Below are 22,105 nucleotides of genomic sequence, written 5' to 3'. Positions count from 1 at the left end.
CGTCCCCAAGGCTGAACCTGTTCAGCATATACAAACAAACTAGTGACTCATCATGAATGAGAGAGAGTCCCCTCCCCCAAACTAGATAACACATTGCTGATCACACAGGAAGGTAGTTCCTGTTTTTGGTCTCAGAGATGCTGTAAGGTCTGAGACGATGATGGAGTTATTGCCAGCTCAGTTCCTATTTTTGGTCTCAGAGTTGCTGTAAGGTCTGAGACGATAATGGAGTTATTGCCAGCTCAGTTCCTGTTTTGGTCTCAGCGTAAGATGGAGTCCCGGCATGATTTTAGAGAAAAAGAGAGACATAAGCATTGAGGGAATGGTATTGTATCGCTGGCCTGTAACTGTATGTAACTGTATGTAACTGTATGTTTTAACTGCTTACTGTGTGAGTGTAACCATGTAACTTTAGGTATACTGTACTTTCTAATATATATTGAATCCATATCCTTTTAATAACAAATATATACAACAATGAGCTTTGGAACTCAGATAATGTGTGGGTGTATTGTTTTCTCTTATGGGATGCAGTGTTTTGCTATGTATAGCGCACATTCGTGGGATATGGTAATAAGATGTGCAGGTGTTTACAATATATATTAGAGCGGGCATTTTAAATATTTGTGAGAAATCAATTTGGCATTCTTAGATGGGGGCTGGTTCGCGATATCACGTTCTTAATGATGCACTGTATATTATAAATGCGACGCTGTGGTCGATCAGCTTGTGATGGACGCATCCTAAAGCTGAGAAAATCATCATATCCGTGTGTATTGTTGTGTTATTAGTATGACGCTGATATGAAATTCAAGGGACAATGCGTTTCTCATAATATTTAAGATGCTAAAATGTATTTTTATTGTTGCAAAACAAGGTTCAAATAAGTCATATTGTGTTTGATTCAGATTGGATTGTTTATCTGTTTAAGTAGGTTTAAAAGTATATTTAAAAGTTGCTGCATATCCTTGATATAGTTTTTATTTTTAACTCAGGCCTAAAATAACTTCTGGTGCTTGTATGATGTGTGATTTCTTTGTGACAAAGGAAGCCGCATGGTCTGTCCTCCATTTTGGACTAACCACATGGCCTGTCCACAATTTTGTGTAACCCTCATGGATGTGGAAGCGGGAGGAGCAGCGGCCATTTTGGGAAGGTCATTTTCTAAATGGCTGATTTTCACTGCTCAGAATAATCAGCTTTCCTTGGTCACATCAAACAACATTTATGAGTTACCAATGCATTTATTTAACCCATGCCATAGTCAATTACAAATAGTTTCAGCTGGGCCTAGTGAGAGTTAATAGATGAATACTTGATGTAAGAATTATACACAGATATAAACAAAGTTTTTTTTTCTTTTTCCTCCAGGATTTAGTTAAATCTGCTTGCTAGTTTAGGCTAGCCATTGAAATGCAAATTAACCTGTGTAACTGCTTTTTCTTAGCAGTAAAAAACAACAACAAAAAAAACCACTTTTAAAGGCAGGCAAAAGCACATAGCTTTGATATGCAAATTAGAAGCACTGAATGGGTAAATGAGTCTCATAGGAGACCAGTGAATGGTACATATATATAATATTATTATAATTATGTGTATATTTATATCAGTGTATGTTCTGCAGGATAGCTATCCAATCTGAATCATATCATTTAAATTATTGATTATTGCTAGAGTCATTATAGATCAGTGTGAAACCGGATACATTTGTTGCTATATAGTTAAAACTAAAATAACAGTGTTTAAGGAAGTAAGTATAAAGACACAAAACGCAGTTCTGACCAAGTCGTAATAGGGTTAAACGGAACAAGTGTGTGTTGTGTTTAGTGGGCAACAGTCGTTTTTATTGCTCACATTTATCGAAGTTGTGTGAGTTGTTTTATTGCGTACGCACATTGGTACACGTGGTACGGAACGTGAGGACAGCGTACAAACACGTGCACATGCCGCAAGGCCGCACACGTGGCATAGAGGTATGCACGGTTGCGTAATTACGCAAGCTTGTGTAGGGTTGTGTGCGCATAATAAAACCACACGATAGTTCATTTAGTTTAAAGGTGGGACAGTAGCTATGCTCCAATAGCACAAAACTGCCCGGTTTCTAAAGCAGATTAAGCAGATTAGTATAAAAAAAATATATATATTTTTTTTAAATTGCCTCTGGGGTAAAGCTGCCAACCTGAATGAATCCAAATTTTCTGTACAGAAAAACAAAGTGTATTTGAGTGAGCGAACGTAGGAGTGAGTGGATATTTGAACCCAGGGAATTCGGGATCCCGTCGTGTGGTACATCAAGTAAGAGGAGGCTTGGTGGCGTGAAGTGGCTGACTCACGTTAGTATAAGGTTTAATACACAAATCGATTTGCAAAGGAGCGTGATAGTGCATAAGTATTGCGAAGTATTGAAGTTAAAAGGTTTTGTATTACACGCCGGGCTGAGGGTCACAGTTTGTACATTGACCCGTGGTTGTACAGCAGATAGGTAACAAGTACCTATACACTGTGCAATTGGACCGCGCGTTTGTTAGTGCGATATATACAGCGCAACTTGATACCCCTTTACGATCTTTTGTGTAAAATCGCGGTATCGTTAGCGCTGTGTAGAGCATACGCAAGCGTGATTTGTGTATAAGTGTATAGGGAGTTTTCGCTGGTCTCTCTCAGGAAAATCTCCAGCGGTGTATATTCACTGGAATAGGTAAGTCACTCCTAAACACTTCCAGTGAATAGAAACCAGATATGGGCCTCACTGGGTTCGCGGTGGTCACTATTGGAGTGAGTCGTGGTACTCAGCGGAGAAGGAGTGGGTGAAAGCGCTCTAAGAACTTTCACCGTCTATCCGTATTGTGCATTGGGGATTGCGTAAAAAGGAAAAAGTCCGCGATGGGATCCAATTGCACAAGCGGTGGACGTTTTGTAGCCAGAGTTCAGGTTGAAGAGCTGTGGCCCAAGGGGTCAGCGAGGTTTGTTATGTGTGGTAAATATGGATCACACACGGAAGACTTTTTGTCTGAATGGGTACGTATGACTGACAAAGATAGGGTACCATTCCCTAGGGTGGGCAGCTTTGAACCAGAGGTATTGCAGAACTTAAGTATAAGAATATGTCTGATAAAATCCCAAAAACAAAGGGTCAGACATACAAATTGTTTAAACCTGTGACAGCAAGAGGGGTTGGTGAGTTTGATCCTAAGGTATTGCAGGTGGTATGTTTAACCAAAGTCATATAAGACAAGAATGGAAATATAAGAACTGTTTGAACTTGTAGCAACAATAAACAAGTAGGAAGAAAAAAAGAGAATGCAAGTACACCGCCTTATGTAGATGTGGAAGCAGTTACGACCAGCATACAAACTATAGAAAATAATAAAAATATGAAAAATATGACTGTAACCTATATATGTACTAATTAATGTTGAAGTTTTATTTAGGAGGAGAAGGTGACCTGATCGTTTTCAGCCATTTCTCATGCACCCAGAGGAGTATCCAACCGGTAAAAGAAGAGCAGTAGCCTGTGGGGGAAGTGGCTGAGACCAGTGGAACAGGTAAGTATGGTATCATTCGTGTACATATATAGTAAAACCCAAAAATAAAAAAATAAAAATCAAGAAAGTAACGTCAGAAATGGAGAAAAAAAACTATCCGCACATTAGTATTTGCCAGTAGGAAAGCGGACAGAGACAAGGTAACCCCAGGGTATTTCTTTCAGTTACCATATAAGAAGTATTCATTCCTAGTAATGCCCCTAGTAAAGATGAGCTTGGAAATGTTTGTTGAACCATGTACAGACCCTTAGTACGGGATGAGAAGGATTGAATGAAATACTTCGCATGACCTAGAAGCTTGTTAAAAATGTTTTTGTTTTTGTCTCTTGCAGTAATAGAAAACTCTCCATCTGGATAAGATCACTGGTAAACACTAATTCGGCAAATGGGAGGTGGCTGTCTCTGTGCAAATGGACGGGCTTAATAAGGCATTGAGTGTCAGGGTGCAGACTTCTTTGCAAAATTGGAAAGGGGTCACAGTAGCTAATCTTAGATAGTGTGCTATTGAACATCACAAGAATAGTGCTAGGCGCAGAGAACAACAGGTGGAGAGGTTGAGGACGGTAAGTATACTGGCACATACAGGAAAGACCCATCAGTCCAAACCCCAGATCACTAATGGTCAATAATATGTTACACTTGTAGGAAGGAAGGGCATTTTGCCAGAGATTGTAGGAGTAGTAGGACACATAGTCAATATAGATCCCCTAGACAGAAAACACAAGCCACATTATTAAACACATAGACGGGACCAAGGGACATATAGTAAGGAATCACGAGCCATATAGAAAACACAGATTAGGGCAATGGGAGTAACAGGAATGATGCAACAATACCCTTTAAGTAGACCTGCAGAGATTACGATAGGGCCCTTGCAAACCAAACAGTCTTTTCTGCTGGCTGCATCGGCTCCGACTAATCTACTCGGCAGAGACTTAGTGTGTAAAATGCGGTGTGTCATATATTGTACTCCTGAGGGTGTCTTCTTGGATATACCTGAGAACCATGCTCAAGAAGTACAAAATATACTAGACGCCCCTCAAAGGCTAATGTCGCATTCTACTGTTCTAGATGCATGTCCATCACAGGTAGAGGAAATTATCTCACAGATACCGGGCTCCCTATGAACTTAGGATGGACAGGACACTGGATTGATGGCTGGGATAGTCCCAGTAGAGATAAGACACACAGAAATTGTTTTTAACGGGAGTAGACCAAGTAGAGAATCACTTCCCCGTAGTGCCCAGTCCAGTTGTCAAATTTTTATAAAATCTTCTTCACCTCTACAAACTCATCTGTCACCAACCTCTATTCTGTTTCTCTACAGTTTCCTCTTCATCTTTTGCGTTCACACAGGGTGGTACAATACATGGACCCAAGTACAGTTCAAACTCCACATGCCTAGGTCCTTCAGAGTTCTGCTCAAACCCAGTATATCTCAACAGCACGATGACACCAGTATTACTGCAGTGTGCCTTGTCATGCATAAAGGGTGGAGAATGGGAATACTGGTGAAGGGAAATTTTGTATAGACACTGATATGCCTGTTGGTGAATGGCAAACCTGACATTTTCTTTTTCATTTTCTTCTTCTTTCTCTCCTCTAGAGATGTTTCTTTTTTCTTTTTTTGAGTTATGCTCATGGTACTCTACATTGCAAACACACGATAGTTAAATTAAGATACAAAAAAAAATTGTGTTCCCTGCAGGAAGAGGCAGTCTGGAGGACAAAGGGGTATGGCCAGGAGTTCTCAGGACTGTGGGCAGGTGGACACGGTAAGCCAGTAGCCCCCAGAGAATAACTTCCAAGTCTAGCTGAGGTGGCACACGGTCTGACTCATCTGGGCAAAGAGGGTAGGTGCAGGCTGATGAGAGCCTACTGGTGTGCGCCAGGATTCTATTCTCGTGCAGGTAAGAGAGCAATGACCTGTCTTACTTGCTTGAGGAAGAATATTGGTAAAGCAATACCAACAGAGCCATCCCATATCCCTCCTGCAGACGGATCTTTTCAGGAAATACAAATCAACTTCGTACAGTTAACACCCTTTAGGAATTATTGTTATGTATTGGTGTGCACTGATGTTTTCTCAAACTGGGTAGAGGCATTTCCTGCCGCCACGGATGCTGCTGTGTTTACCGCAAAGAAAAATTGTGCAGAAATTTGTGTGTAGATAATGGTACCCCTAGAAGTAGGAGCAAAGCTTGAAATTGTACTATTGTGATCATAGATACTGCCACTAGTATTATGTAGCTTCGGAACCACTCCCAGATCTTCACTCGACGAATCACCCTCTTCGAAATTTGTTTTTGCCTTGGTATTTGTGTCTTTTTTTTGGGTTGTTTTTGGAAGACAACCTCATGTCATGATTGATCCGCACAATGATCAGAAATACACCAATGAGGTGACAGTACAGTACCTTGTTGAGATGAGCCAGCATTTGAGAACTTGACAAAAGAACTTGAAACTGTTGATTGCTGGTATGCCAAATACTAACTGTCTTGATTGTGAACCAAGAGACTGTGTGATTGTTCTTACGCTCAGGTTGCCTAATAGACAGGTGGGAAGGACCATAACAAGTTTTGTTGACAGCACTAAAGGTCGCCGAAAGAAAGATTTGGGTCCACTCGTCCCACTGCAAGAAGGTCGCTGACCCGGAGAGAACTCGTGACAAAGTAGTTTATTGCTCACATTCATCGAGTTTGTGTAGTTTGGTAACTGTGTGTTTCAAGTGAACTGTGTGTTCAAAGAGCAAGGTGGAGAGCAAAGTGAACTGTGTGTTCCAAGTGAACTGTGTGTTCAAAGAGCAAGGCAAAGAGATCGCAAAAGTATCACCAGAGACTCTGTTCCGTGAAGACTGAGAGGCGGCACTGTTGAACACTACCTGAGCGTACTAAAGGACTGCAGAAAGACCAGTCATTGTAATTGATTTGTTATGAACAAGAGTTGTTTTGTTCTATTTCTCTTTTCTCTCTTTCCCGCTGACAAACATTTTCTTTCAGGATATTCTATTTTTGCGAGGTTTTTTTTATGAGTAGTCGAGTGTGGGACTGGAACTGGTTCTGTAGGAAGGAGTGATTTCCTTATAGGATCCCAGGATTAGCCGATCAGTTTGTTAAAATCAGAGAAAAATCAAAGGTCTAGTAGTTATGGAGTTTAGAGGTAATCAGAAAAAAATCAGACAATGGCTGTTCACACATTGCAGATAAAGAGCTCATTATTATATGTGGAAGAAATGTTTATGAGTGGCTCTCCCCGAACACCGAAGGTTTATGTTATTTAGGAAGGACACTACTTATAACCCTTGTTCAATCATTAAACAGACCTAGCATATGTTCCAGAAATGGAAACACAGAAGATGATAGGAATATTTAGATCATGAAAATTTTATATGTCACTGTCACGATTTGTTTGTGTCTTCTTCATCTACCCAACAGAACCTCAATCGAATCCAAACATCAGTGTACTAAGACGTAGGTACATGTATGTGTGAAATGTTCGTCACAAATCAGACATTATAGGCCAAAGCACTGTCCCAGCATACTCTATAGGTTGAATGTTGTCCCACACCCAACCAGTGGTCCCGTGACCACCGAGTGCATACAGAGGATGTATCGTCCTCCTCCCTGTCTTCCCCAAATATAGTCAAGTGTCTGATTTGCGAAATGCATACATACTTGTGTCTAGGTCACCGATTATGGTATGAAATATTTTTTCTTATGTTAATAATTAATGGCAGTTATTGTTTACTGCCAAAGGGTGGACTGTCGAAGTAAAAAAAATATTACATAAAGAGAACATACAAACTACACACATTATAAGTCGCTATACTTGCAAATATGCGCAGCGAGCACAGCAATATATGGTAACACACGCATTTACACGGACATGCCACAGAGATGGATTTGACGCTTATTTCATACAGTACATAACTATAATAATACCAAGCGCCAGACTAATACCAAGCGCCAGACATCATGATGATTTAAAATTATATATAATGAAGTAATGTCATGTATGTGTATTATTTGAACGAAAAAGATAGACCGGTCATATTTACTATTAAAACAACCAGATTAATGTGTAGATTCATTTGATACTTGTTATTAAGTTGTAGGACATTGCAACACAGAATTATGATTACATGTATAAAAGCTAAATTCACTTCTATTAGAACAATACATAGACCAAACAGGTAGTGGACAGGAAACTCAGGCCAGCCCTTTGGACGTCCCCAAGGCTGAACCTGTTCAGCATATACAAAGAAACTAGTGACTCATCATGAATGAGAGAGAGTCCCCGCCCCCAAACTAGATAACACATTGCTGATCACACAGGAAGGTAGTTCCTATTTTTGGTCTCAGAGTTGCTGTAAGGTCTGAGACGATGATGGAGTTATTGCCAGCTCAGTTCCTGTTTTTGGTCTCAGAGTTGCTGTAAGGTCTGAGACGATGATGGAGTTATTGCCAGCTCAGTTCCTGTTTTGGTCTCAGCGTAAGATGGAGTCCCAGCATGATTTTAGAGAAAGAGAGAGACATAAGCATTGAGGGAATGGTATTGTATCGCTGGCCTGTAACTATGTAACTGTATGTAACTGTATGTTTTAACGGCTTACTGTGTGAGTGTAACCATGTAACTATAGGTATACTGTACTTTGTAATATATATTGAATCCATATCCTTTTAATAACAAATATATACATCAATGAGCTTTGGAACTCAGATAATGTGTGGGTGTATTGTTTTCTCTTATGGGATGCAGTGTTTTGCTATGTATAGCACACATTCGTGGAATATGGTAATAAGATGTGCAGGCGTTTACAATATATATTAAAGCGGGCATTTTAAATATTTGTGAGAAATCAATTTGGCATTCTTAATATATATATATATATATATATATATATATATACACACAAATAGAAAACCACAGCACTTGCCACCCCAGAAGCGGGGTACAGCACAGCACCAACCACTCATAGGGTGGGGTGCACGTAACACAGCACTCGCCACCCCAGGCACTGGTGTACCTGTATAAACTGCTTAAGTAGGGTTAATTTAGTGACCTGACGGTGAAGCTAGAGAAATTGGTCATAGTTTTATGTCTTTTAAATAGGATGTTTTAGATTTGAATGTATTATGTATGTAGTAACAATGTGTTGGTATGTATCAACTGTGTTTTTATTTGTTTTAATTGGTTACTATAGAGTGTCAGTTGTATAAAATGGAAACTACCATTGCTGATACTCCCTGATGACGATTTTGCACTAAAATCGAAATGTAGAAAGTTTCTGTTGGTCTTTGACTTCTTATTTGACTGAGAGTGCCGCCGACTTCTTGCTATATATATATAAGTATATATATATATATATATATATATATATTGTCAAAAATAAGGAGAGCGCACCAATGAATCATAATAAAAAGTAACACTTTACTTATGTAAATATCCGCGTACATGTAGGTTTAAAATAATGCACTTAGCCACTCTCTTCGATAACTGCCGCTACGATGTATTTCCTTCAGTCAGCGGGGTATTTCTCACGGAGACGCCGTTTGCTCTGTATCAAACGGGAGACAGAACTTCGTCTGCAGATGCAAGCCACGTCCAACGCGTTTCGTCACTAGGGGACTTCGTCAGGAGCTGTGCTATTGGATCCTCAAAGTTCACCTTTTAACCATTGCTTTTTACACTGATTGGTTGATCGCATTAAGATAATTTCTAACACTAATTACAATGTTTTACAACATCCTTTTTGTGATTCTATATACATTTCACAAGTTCTTATACATTACATGAGTAATAACAACTTACAAAGATAAAACTCTACCAGTTCTACTACAATTGCTTAAAAATGTCCAAAAACCATAACTGATTGGCCACTATACGATACTTCCTTACTTCCATCTCTTTAGTTGTTCTACCAAAATTTTCACACATGATTCCAATTTGGCTTTTCCAATTATCTTTGAAACGGGCAGCATTCGTATGTGGCCTTCAGTATATGTTTTTAAGACTTACAATTTATACCACATTTGTTAATATTTATCGCAGACATTTCTCTCTCCTAATAATAATACAGCATTTCTAAAAAACTAAAAACACAAATGATACGAATGCATATTAAGTCCAAACTAAATTGTATGCATTCTTACTCCTAAATTCACCTTCCTACTAGTGCCCAGATGCTCATAAAGACCGGAGCGTTACATCTATTCTGTTCTGGAAATTTAACAACTATTAGAACAGTACTAATCCAGGCTAGGGGTATGCAAATTTATCATTGAATGAGCCCTCAGTAACAACCATAAATGACACAGATTACCCTCACAATTGGCATAGAGAAATTCAACATTCAAATAGGTAATGATACAGTAACTAACAAGTTAATATACTTTCTTTTCACAACACCTCCACATCATTTCCGTGTGTGTGTGTGTGTGTGTGTGTGTGTGTGTGTGTGTGTGTGTGTGTGTGTGTGTGTGTGTGTGTGTGTGTGTGTAGGGGGGGGGGGGGGAAGGGGGGGGGAATGGAAGGGGGGTGTCATTTTTTCTGAATGATCCTAGAAGTATAAGAGACCTCACAAGGAAGAGGTAACTGGAATTGTAAATGGTCATTGAAGACAGTGCAGACAAGTTAGGGGACACAAATGATATAGTAAAAAAGAGCTACTGTACTATAGACAACAAGGTTTAGGCAGATGACAAAAAGAACACATATTAAGGGGTACAATAAAGACAAGTCAAGAGAAGATCAACAGGGGCATTCGAACCACTGTAGCTACCCAGGAAGGAAATGTATGCTCTCTACTATCCCTACTTCTCTCAGCCGATGTACTAAGCCTTGAAGTGATAAAGTGAAGAGTGATAAAGTAGAAGCCAATCAGCTTGATTTCTCCAGAGGTGCCCCAGCTCTGTCTCAGGATTGCTTCCCTATACAGTAGTATGGGGAGAGAAATTCATAGAAGCACGGAAAGCTTGGCTTTCCATTTTGCTTCATGAAAAGAATTTGACATCTCAGGATGGCGCAAAGAAGCTTAATGGAGGAGAAAAGCCGAGAAGTTTGCTGTCCCCCCGTCTCCCATACCGTTCTCTCCCCTTCATCTTATGCTGGCCAATCAGTGGTGCGTGGGCAGGGTTATGCAGCCTGCCTGCACACAGATAAGTCCAGCTGGGGAGAAACAATTTAAGTTATCTCCCTAATCCCCAAAGTAAGTCAGGGTCAGGGGTAATGTGCACCTGCCCCCCCCCCCCCCCCTCATCTCCTATCGGGGATGCTGATGCACACATACACCAGCAGACTGCCTGTAGTCCCCGCACTGCAGACGCGGTCAGTGAGTGAATGACCTCACCAGAAAGATGCTCCCTCCTGTCGCCATACTGCCCGCAAAACATGGTCCTGCGTGCAAGCTAGAAAGGTGTGCATTCCCCTTCCATACTGCTAGCTAGATCTCCTGGGTGGCCAGCACCATGTCTGAGGTCCCTGTTCTACTGCTTCTCTGTGTAGCTGGCTGGAGTACAGGGCGACTGTTCCGACTGCCCACTTCCCATCTTATTGCTGAGTCTGACTGCCCCCACTACCCTGTCTGATGCCGAGTCTGATGGAATGTCAGCCACACACACTCCTCCCCAAATCATTTTGCCTCCCTGAAGTGACCCGGCATATGCATTTGCCGGGTCCATGATGACTACTTGCGGCCCCCCTACCACTGCTCTCCCACGGCCAACTGACTCTGACAACGGAGACCTAGGGGTCTATTCATGAAGCAGTGAAAAGTGTGGACAAGTAAGCCAGTGGAGAAGTTGCCCATGGCAACCAATCAGCATTGAAGTAACATTTATAGTTTGCATACTATACAATTGTACGGAGCAGCTGATTGGTTGCCATGGGCAACTTCTCCACAGGCTCACTTCTCCACTCTTTTCACTGCTTCATGAATAGACCCCCTAGACACAGATGCGGTACAGAAGTGATCCACTGCTACGCTGGGGAGGGTGACTTTGTAGCACACTGCAAGATGGTTGAGTATTCCTGAATCACATGGTAAGATATATTGCATCGGTATGTTGCGATCTGTCTTGAAAATTATTATGACCCATTTTATTATTTTTATGATTACCCTCTTTATCACTCTCCACTTATCACTTCTCAAGGCTTAATGAAACCCCCCGGAGTTGGCAGGAATGTCTAAGTGGTTGGAAGAGGTTTGGGAGCTATGTGACAGACCTTTTCCCTAAAGTGTTCTACCCCTTACCTTGTCTGTAGTGCCTTCCTCAGAGAGGTAGGATAGATTGATATGCAACAGAAATGTATAGACAGCAATTCCAACAGGATGTCTTTTTATTGAGCCACAAAGAAGTCTGGATTAAAGAGGATGATTAGTTATTTGGAAAAAAATAGACAATCACAGGAATAAAATAATGTTAAAGAAGTTTAGAAAATAACAGTTGGTCAAAGCTTACAATACGCTAGAACATTTAGTAATTCAATAGGACAATATTAATAACAACACAGCAATAATGAGGGTGATAAGGAGAGTTGTGAAAAAATATGATTCTCAATGACAGTTTCTATACTATTCCTAACTTTCCCTAATAATGATGTTTCAGTCAGCACCAGCAAATTATGCTGGAGCTCTCATTTGATCCTAAAGTGCCACAGTTTTGCAATGGAGTGGTAATAGCAATTGTAACGCAGATTAGCCCTGGGTTTAAACAGAAATGTCACTGTGAGTCAGCTATGCAAAAAGGATGTCGATAGCGAAGGCATCCTAGTGTCTCTAACAAAAGCAGCTTACTCTGTAGTAAGGGTTCCTTGGATAAGTTAACTCAGTCTTTCTTTCTTTCTTAAATAAGTCAAGGTGATGCTATTTTGTATTCTTAATTGAAGCACCAAATGCACTGTCAACAGAATTCAGTATTTGCTCCCATTGCTCAGTAATCACACTTAGTGCTGAGCACTGTAACACTGGCTCACAGCATTTCATAGAAAAAAATATTGATATAGAAACTAGAGACCGGCAATAAAACATAATCATGACAAAGCCTTAAGTGATGAAAAGGAGAGTGTCACAAAACTCATTATTGATTGATGTACATACATCAGAAGACAAAGCCTCACTGTAAGTAATATCCCCCGGTGTCACAGATACTACTTTACAAAGTCAATTTTACAAAAGCAACTCCCCAGGACTGCACAGGGACAGGGGGTCCTCATCTGCTCTCCTTTGCTGTCTCAGCAAAGTGCCATCAACCAGCGATGTAACTCCCAGGGACTGCACAGCGGCAGGGGGTCCTCCTCGGCTCTGCTCTCCTCTGCTGTCTCAGCAAAGTGCCATCGCCTTGCGATGTAACTCCGCTGGACCGCACACTAGCAGGGTCCTCCTCTGCTGGACAAGGATAGATGCCCACAAATGTCAGTAGCAGCCACAATCTGTATGTGTTACAGGGAGATCAGAGAAAGATGCACCACTCTCCCAGCACAGTATCTGCAATGGTCAGAGATGTGCCCAGCCAGATATTTACCCTAGAGATGGTCAGTGGAGTGCTGAAGAGGATTGCAGGTGGATGCGGCCAGATCCACAGGGCATGTGCGCTGTGTGCCATTCACCACCCTAGTTACAGCCCTGATTTCTGTATTTATATAGTAATTAAATGGGAGATTGACATGTTATAATAACACCAACATTCACAATCCAACCAAAATGGAAAAAAAATCATAAAATTGTACTATGCCCCATTTTTGTTCTAATCAACCAAAGCTCCACCTTCATGTCGCCACCAACCCAGACTTTCCTGAACCTATTTATCAAGAAAAATAGCACTGGGAAGAACTATGCCTCTGTCACCATGCATAATGTGTGGAATGGCCTGAGGAAAAAGCATGAGGTGGAAAGACAATAAATATAAAAACAACTTGGGACAGATGTCAGACCCCCACTAATAGGCAAGTAGCTAAATCAAAATGTGTGTGGTTTGTGTGGAAGGTGTTATTAATGATTTCGATAAGTTAGTTATTCCACTTCTGCCTGGGGAATTTATAACAGGTGGATGAATGATTGCATAATGCAAGACTGCACATGAACGGTTCTTGTAATTTGGTTATAATTACCGAGACCCGGGGCTGCCATCAGGGGGGGACTGCCAGGAGTCCAGTCCTGGGCTCTGACCACATGGGGGCCTGCATGTTAGCGGTATGGATTGGAGTGCACTACAGGCTGTTATAGAGGGGCAGCACTGGTGACATTTTGAATTTACAGTGGCAGCTGCTGATTGGTTGCCAGTCCGTGAGCTTCGATTGGCTCATGATCTGCTCCACGAAATACTGCTGGTGCTATTCTTCTATAGCTGCCTGCTCCGGACTCCTTCGGTGTGCTGCTGCTGTGGTTTTGGCCCACCGCGGTTGTGCCTAGGGTGTTTTGCGGGTGGGTGGGTGGCCCTGCCTATTCTGACTGTACTGGGCCTCACCATTTCTGATGGTAGTCCTGCAGAGACCACTGTTGATTTTGTCACGTGTTCCTGTTAATACAAGTCCCGTTCTTTAGTTGTAGTTTTATAATATTCATGACATTGTACAGCTACTGTAGCTAGTTAGGTTTTCAAAGTTTATTTTTATTTTTCATGTAATTTGCAAGTAATTTATAGTGTGTGTAGTATAGGACATCTACAGTAATTAGATAAGATAGTCATTGGGTCGGCCCCATATGGTCGATAGGCTCAAAAGGTCAACATGTAAATGGTCAACACAAGTGTTTTGTGTGTCATTTTCTGTTTCATGATATGTGACTGCAGTTATAGCAAATGTAGACCCTTGAGGGACCCTTTAGGCAATGTGACTCACTGCGCTTACCACAGGTTACTATTCTCAATCATAGTCCACGTGGATGGTGAATCCAGCAAATGTTGAAAAATATCTAAAATCCCCAAAAAACTTGTGTCGACCATTGTCATGTCGACCTTTTGAGCCTAATGCATGTCCACCATATGGTGTCGACCTATTGACTGTTTGTCTAGACAGTATAGACCTATCATCTGGATACCATTCATAGTATAGCTTAATGAGTTATAATGAATTCTAGTCTAAGGGGGGGAAAAAACAATTGAACAAGTGATTGTTTTATTATTGGTCATTTTGTGTTCTGGTATCATGAACACTCAGCTGGAATCAATAAGGTGATATTACAGAGCATTCGGCAGCCCTGCTCACTAATGATTTATTTCTAAGAGCTCTAAGGATACAGATAAATGTGCTGGAAAATAGCCTCCTAAAACGAGTTAAATACACACAGTAGAAAATATTGACATTTCGATCATAGTTGTTGCATACGAATATAAAGCTGCTATTCTTTCATCGAAACAGGCTTTCCATTCAAGCCCCATTTCAGAAAATCCCAAGGCTCATCATGACTCTCTATACACACACTCTGGTGCTTCCTTTTACATGTATCAAGACTAATTTCATTATTTTTCAATTAATAAACTATATATTAAACTGAGCCATGATATTGTACAGTTGACCAGTTTGCAAGTAACCTATAGTATAGCCCAGTGGTTCTCAAACTGTGTGCCGTGGCACCCTGAGGTGCCTCAGGACACTAGCAAGGGTGCCTTGGATTGGTGGTCCAGGACCAATTCAAATTATTTATGATCAATGTAATAGGCCAAACCAGTGCTGGTGGCCGCCAGTCATAAAATATGTGGCCAAACAGAAGCAAATCTTGTCCCTCACCACACAATAGAACCTTCGGATAACATATAAACACAATTTGCTTAATTTGATATTTCTTTCCAAATTTCTCAATAAGAAACATTTGGCCTAGGGGTGCCATGAAAAAAATTCTGATACTCTAGGGCGTTGTGAATCAAAAAAGTTTGGGAACCTCTGGTATAGCCTAATAATGAATTATAGTCTAGACATAAAATCAGTTGAACTAGTGTCTGTTTTATTTAATTAATGGATATATACACAGTAGCGCCAAGAGGGGGGGGCGGGTGCAAATTACCCTGGCCCGTGCTAATGGAGGGGCCCAGAGGGGGTGTGGATCCGATACCCCCCTCCTATACCTGTGCTGTTGCGGACGTCGGCAGTGCCATCTTCCCGATGATCTCATTGGGAAGATGGCACCGCGCATAGCAATCTTTGCTCTCTAGTGGCCAGTGTCATCTTCCAAAATATCACTGGGAAGATGGTGCTGGCCCGGAGAGGAAGGACCCGTAAGTTAGGAAGCGGGTGCCTTCCCCCGCACCCCCCTGTGTGAAAATTGTACCCACCCCCGTGGAGCTTCGTGGCTGCGCAATTATAATATTATTTAAATATTTTAACAGTAAAGGGCATCATCACGCCTCCTTTTAAGCCACGCCTCCTCCTCTACCGGGGCCCAGCGTGGCTCTCTACGGCCCTGTATATACAGTTAGAGGAAATTAACTTAAAAGCAGAGAATTTAAAAATAAAATAAAAAATCCTTTTCAATTAGAGGATAGAAAATGAGATGCAGTTTTCTTTAAATAGGATACCACAGATATCAGAAGCTCACATACCTGTGGTAATCCAAAATCGGGCGCGGTGAAAACCTTGCGCCCAATTGAATTCCCCTGATGTTGGTAGAATAATGTGTTTTGAAATCTGCTCTAATTCCAGCTGGAAGGTCTCACGGTGGTGCTGCATTTTGACAAGTCAAACAAACACCTTGGCTGGTCAGCTTTATATAGGACCTGAATGATATCACTAAGCTACTTGAGCATCTACCACTATATATGTCTGTTGTGAGAGGCAGAGAGGTTACTGCATTAGGAGGAGGTGCAGGCCCTGACATGCCATATGGAGCATTATGGGGTTGCTCCAAGGTAGGTAGCTCTTAGCTTAGATATATTTAAGTAAGGAGCCATTATCATGTGGTTCCTTGCTGGTTAATCATATACCTAGATTGGGGTTATGGAGGCGTGGGGTGTGGTGCCTCTGGACTGGCTGAGCTGGATGGCTTTAGTGTGGCATATCTTTACATTCTATTAACACTTTTCACATACTAATTTCTTTAACACTATTTCTCCATTTTAATTACATCTCATTTTTATAGCTTCGGCTTCCTAACACTAATTTATTAACACTATAGTTTTTTTCACTGGTATGCTGTCCTTGGCTTTCTGGCTTATGCTGGTGTTGTGGGGTGCCACACCCTGCACCTAGATATAGCGCTAGGGACCCCAAATATATAGAGATGCCTTGATGCGGCTTTGGGGCTTATTCATACATTTGCGCAAATATATGTAACCGAGATCTCTGAATTCTAATATTGTGTGGGATTTAAATCTGGTTACTGTTATCATGCAGGGTGCTGGGGGAAACAAAATGCCTTTTTTTTCTTATATAGGAATGATAGAGATGTGTCCTCATAGCCTTGTCATTTTTCATTCTGGCAGGGTGGTTTTCAGACTGCAGTGTCCTCCATCATTGCTGTAGGCACGTTAAACCCCCTTTCTAGTCGTGAGCACATTTACTAAGACCAAGCATCTTTTTGTACACTTTTTCCACAAAAATGCTTTTATTCACATCGTCATGCAAATAAATGTACTAGCAGATTATGCTGATTAAAATTATACATAACATGATTATATTCTGTGTGTAACTGTATCTGTATCTGCGTGCAAAATTCTATGTTACAGTTTTTTCCTGGAAAACACTAACGTAGCATTTTGCAGATACAGCTGCTTTTGCTTACAGAATATAGTCATGCCACATTTGATTTTACTCAGCATAGTCGGCACTGCATGTGTGTCTTATTCACATAGTGATGCGTATAAGACACATTTTTGGGGGAAAAGATGATCAACACTGGCCGAGTTGCACGGGAGCTGGCAGCTCTCATGCGCCCTGTGTTCCACGACTCTCTACATACATACGGAGTCTAGATGAGGAGAATGCATCTGTAAGCTTTTCTTTTTACCAAAGGGGGTTTCAAAATTCCATTTAAACCAGGATATTGTTCTCCCAGCCTTTCCAGGGGAACCCGTGTCCTCTACTTCTACTTCCATGTCCTTACAACTTTTGAATGTTGTCCATGCTTTACAGATTTATAATTACCATATGTCTTCAATTCGGTGTACAGATTCCCTTTTGGTCTGGGTTGATGCCCCAAAGAGAAGTTAGCTGGCATACCTGTCTTCGGATTAGCCTGTTTCGGCTTTCCTCAGTGCTCATTTTACTGGCGCAGTTGGGACGTCTTGGATATTTCGCCATGGAGCCTTGGTTGAGCAGATGTGCACTGCATCAACCTGGTGCTCTGTTCATACCTTTTCCAAACCTTACCAGTTTCATCTAGTACCTTTTGGTTCCAGTGATACTAGTTTTAGACATAAAATTAGGCTTGCTTTATGAAGTCCCACAAGTTATTTCTGCACTGTCCTCCAGATTGGTCCAAAAGGAAATTGGATTTGAGTATGCGTAAAATCCCTTTCTCGTAATTAATTTGGGAGACACTGAGAACTGTCCTTGATTGTTGTGTTTTTTTTGTCTATGTTCTGGTTTATTTCTGGTCACATAGGTTTAGTTGTTCCTTCTCCATGCTGCTGTGTAATAAAAAACAAACTAAGGTCTGGTGGAGGTTAGAGTGGTTATATGGGTTGAGTATGGGGAGAGTGTGGAACTTAATACTTAACCTTTTAGTTCATATATTCCTGTGCCAGCCCTCTACCCACAAGTCATTGCTGCAGTGTCCCCCAGAAGGATTACTAGGAAGGGATTTTATGGTGAATACAAAAATCCAATTTTTACATAGTTGTCTGCGATTCTGGCAAATAAAGCTAACTGTAAGTGCAAGGAAATTAGTTTGTGAGCATAATTTTGAAGGTACAGTATTGGTGTCATAAGTGTTATTAGAAGTGGCATGCATAGGGAGGCAAGATTCGGTTTGTCATTCAGTTACATAAAATGGAGGAGATACTAATAGGCAAGATAAGGCTCAGGAATATGCCATAAGGCTATTACGTGACCAACTGAGGGGTCTATTTACTTAGTACCAACTGACCAGCTCCTGTCATATTTCAAACGGTATTCGGTCTTTAGGTCGACCACACTTGTGTTGACATGCATAAGGTTGACCACTATTGGTCGACATGCATTAGGTCGACGTGGTTACTAGGTCGACATGTTCTGAGTTGACATGACAAAAGGTCAACATGCGTTTTTCACCTTTTTTTTCTTCATTTTTTGAACTTCTTCATACTTTACGATCCACGTGGACTACAATTGGGAACGGTAACCTGTGCCGAGTGCAGCGGTAGTGGAACGAGGCACCTTTCACAAGCCATGCGAGGGGACATGGTTCATTAATTGGGGTTCCCGGTCACTCTGCGAAGAAAACAACACCAATTTTTTAAAAACTCATGTCGACCTTTTGTCATGTTGTCCTTGTTCATGTCATCCTAATGCTTGTGTCGACCTATTTCAGGTGTCGACTTAGTTACTGTCGACCAATAGTTGTAGACCTAGACACTGTCGACCTAAGTGTGGTCGACCCTGTGATCCACGCCCATTTCAAACACAGCCTGTAACGGTAAACAGCTACCTTCCCAATGGATGGGACCCTGGCGGTAAATATACTGACGCCGGGATCCTGAAGGAGGACACAATGGCGGCATCTACATACCGACGCCACTCGGGATGTCGGTGTCACATTACCAACAGCCAGCATCCTGATCGTCCTCACAGCAGGATGCTCTGGCGTCCTGCCGCGGGGATGGGGGGTTTAGGTTTAGGCAGGAGAAGGGGGTTTAGGGATCAGAGATGGGAAGGTTAGGGTTAGGGACTGGGTTAGGCATCAAGCGGGGAGTGTTAGGTTTAGGCAGCGGGGAAGGGAGGGTTAGAGTTAGGCACAAAGCAGGGAAGGTTAGGCACCACTGGGGAGGGTTAGGGTTAGGCACCCCCAAGGGAGGGTTAGGGTAGGGAAAAGGTGAGGGATAGGGGCCTTAATAGGTGGCTGTTGGGATTCTGATGGGCAGGATGTCGGTATACTCAATCCAGGGGTTGAGCTCATAATACCGCCAGTGGAGTAAGTCCTGGTGTGCATCCCAGTACCGGTAGATGTATAAAGTCTTATGGGAAAAGTGACTCTTATAGGCAAGAAAACCTGCTGAGTGCATTCTATGAGTCTCAACACCAGGTGTAGAGGGGTCACTGCCAGAAGACCTGCAAGCAACTCAGAATCCTCAAGAAAGAAGTCCATTCCATCGTAACACTTAATAAATGTTAGGCTATGGGGGTAATTTAGACCTGATCGCTAGGCTGCATTTTCTCACTGCCTGCGATCAGGTCCGAACTGCGCATGCGTATGCACCGCAATGCGCAGGCACATCGCACGGGTACAAAGTGGATTGCCGCTCAGTGATGGGTTTGTGCGACAGATCCTTTCGCACGGGCAAATGCAAGGAGATTGACAGGAAGAAGGCGTTTGTGGGTATCAACTGACCATTTTCAGGGAGTGTCTGGAAAAATGCAGGCGTGTCCATGCATTAGCAGGGAGGGTTCCTGACGTCAATTCCGGTCCTGGACAAGCTGATATGATCGCAGCGGCTGAGTAATTCCTGGGCTGCGCAGAGACTGCACAAAATCAGTTTGTGCAGCTCTACTACACATGCGTTCGCACATTTGCACAGCTAAAATACACTCCCCCTGTAGGCGGCAACTATCTGATCACAGCAGTGCAAAAATAGCTTGCTAGCGATCAGGTCTGAATTAGGCCAATGGTGCGCTCTGTGTCTGTCTCCTATTACACAGCAGTCCCTAGTGTTAACTGGTGTGTGCAAGCATGCAAAGCTGAGACCAGGTCAATAGGAAGCAAAAAATGGAAACCGCACCGGTTGAAGAATGTGTATATGTATAATGATTGTTATCTGTAAGAACTGATTAATAATTTGAGGCTTCAATCCTCACTTTTGGGAAACATACACATAAGGTAATGCACTCCTTACTCTTGTGTATAAATAAATTCCCATCAGTGGTGCTCCCCTGAGTCAGATAATATAAATGTAAACACAATGATTGGGCACAGGGAGTGGTAGAGTTTACCAATATTGCGTCTTATATGAACCACAGATATAAAAGCTGATTGAGATGGTTGTTGGGTATCCATTGTGATATAATTTTTTAAAATACCCAACAACCATCTCAATCAGCTTTTATATCTGTGGTTCATATAAGACGCAATATTGGTAAACTCTACCACTCCCTGTGCCCAATCATTGGGATACAGTGTGATATAGGCAAGCATAAGGTCTGCGGATATACCCCACTGGAGATGCCCAATCTCATCTGATCTAGGAAGCCAAGCAGTGGCGGGCCAGGTTAGTACTTGGATGGGAGACCACCTTGGAACACCCTGGTACTGCAAATATTTGCCGCCTATCCATCATTAATACTGAGCATCGCTTTACATCTCGGTTATGACCTATGATTCAGCTATCTGCTAAGATTATCATCCCAAGTGGGATATAAGCAGTTCTAAATTATGGTCATATATTTTATTATATAATAATTTTTTAATAACAAGTTGTTCAGCAACCACATTGTTATTGCTAATAAACCACAAACATACCCATTTCGGCTTATATCACGGTATTTGTACTATGTATTATATGTATATTTCTCTAACGTCCTAGAGGATGCTGGGGACTCCGTAAGGACCATGGGGATAGACGGGCTCCGCAGGAGACATGGGCACTTTAAGAAAGACTTTAGGTCTGGGTGTGCACTGGCTCCTCCATCTATGCCCCTCCTCTAGACCTCAGTTTGATACTCTGCCCAGAGGAGATGGGTGCACTTCAGGGAGCTCTCCTGAGCTTCCTGACAGAAAGTATATTTGTTAGGTTTTTTATTTTCAGGGAGCCTGCTGGCAACAGACTCCCTGCATCGAGGGACTGAGGGGAGAGAAGCAGCCCTACTTCTGTGAGTTTCAAGGCTCTGCTTCTTAGGCTACTGGACACCATTAGCTCCAGAGGGATCGGTACGCAGGTCTCACCCTCGCCGTCCGTCCCAGAGCCACGCCGCCGCCCCCCTCGCAGAGCCGGAAGATAGAAGCCGGGTGAGTATGAGAAGAAAAGAAGACTTCAGAGTCGGCAGAAGACTTCATGATCTTCACTGAGGTAACACACAGCAATAAAGCTGTGCGCCATTGCTCCCATACACCTCACACACGGCAGTCACTGTAAGGGTGCAGGGCGCAGGGGGGGGCGCCCTGGGCAGCATATAGACCTCTTTTTGGCACAAATAAGTATATATACAGCTGGGCACTGTATATATATATATAAGAGCCCCCGCCAAATTTTGAGATTTTAAGCGGGACAGAAGCCCGCCGCTGAGGGGGCGGGGCTTCTCCCTCAGCACTCACCAGCGCCATTTTTCTCCACAGCACCGCTGAGAGGAAGCTCCCCGGACTCTCCCCTGCTTATACCACGGTAGACAGAGGGTTTTAAAGAAGAGGGGGGGGGGCACAAAATTAGGCGCATATTGTATATGTAAACAGCGCTATCTGGGTAAACATAAAATTATTGTGTTTTTTTTCCTGGGTCATATAG

At 42.2% G+C, this 22,105-nt stretch overlaps 1 pseudogene; it reads left to right on the top strand.

Moving 5' to 3' along the window:
* The first annotated feature begins 20,805 nt into the window (after positions 1–20,805).
* On the top strand, positions 20,806–20,925 carry LOC134944157 (5S ribosomal RNA; annotated as a pseudogene).
* Positions 20,926–22,105: the final 1,180 nt, after the last annotated feature.

Source organism: Pseudophryne corroboree, chromosome 1 (genome assembly GCF_028390025.1).
Source record: "Pseudophryne corroboree isolate aPseCor3 chromosome 1, aPseCor3.hap2, whole genome shotgun sequence".
Classification (NCBI taxonomy): Eukaryota; Metazoa; Chordata; class Amphibia; order Anura; family Myobatrachidae; genus Pseudophryne; species Pseudophryne corroboree.
This window is presented reverse-complemented; position numbering and strand designations above follow the sequence as displayed.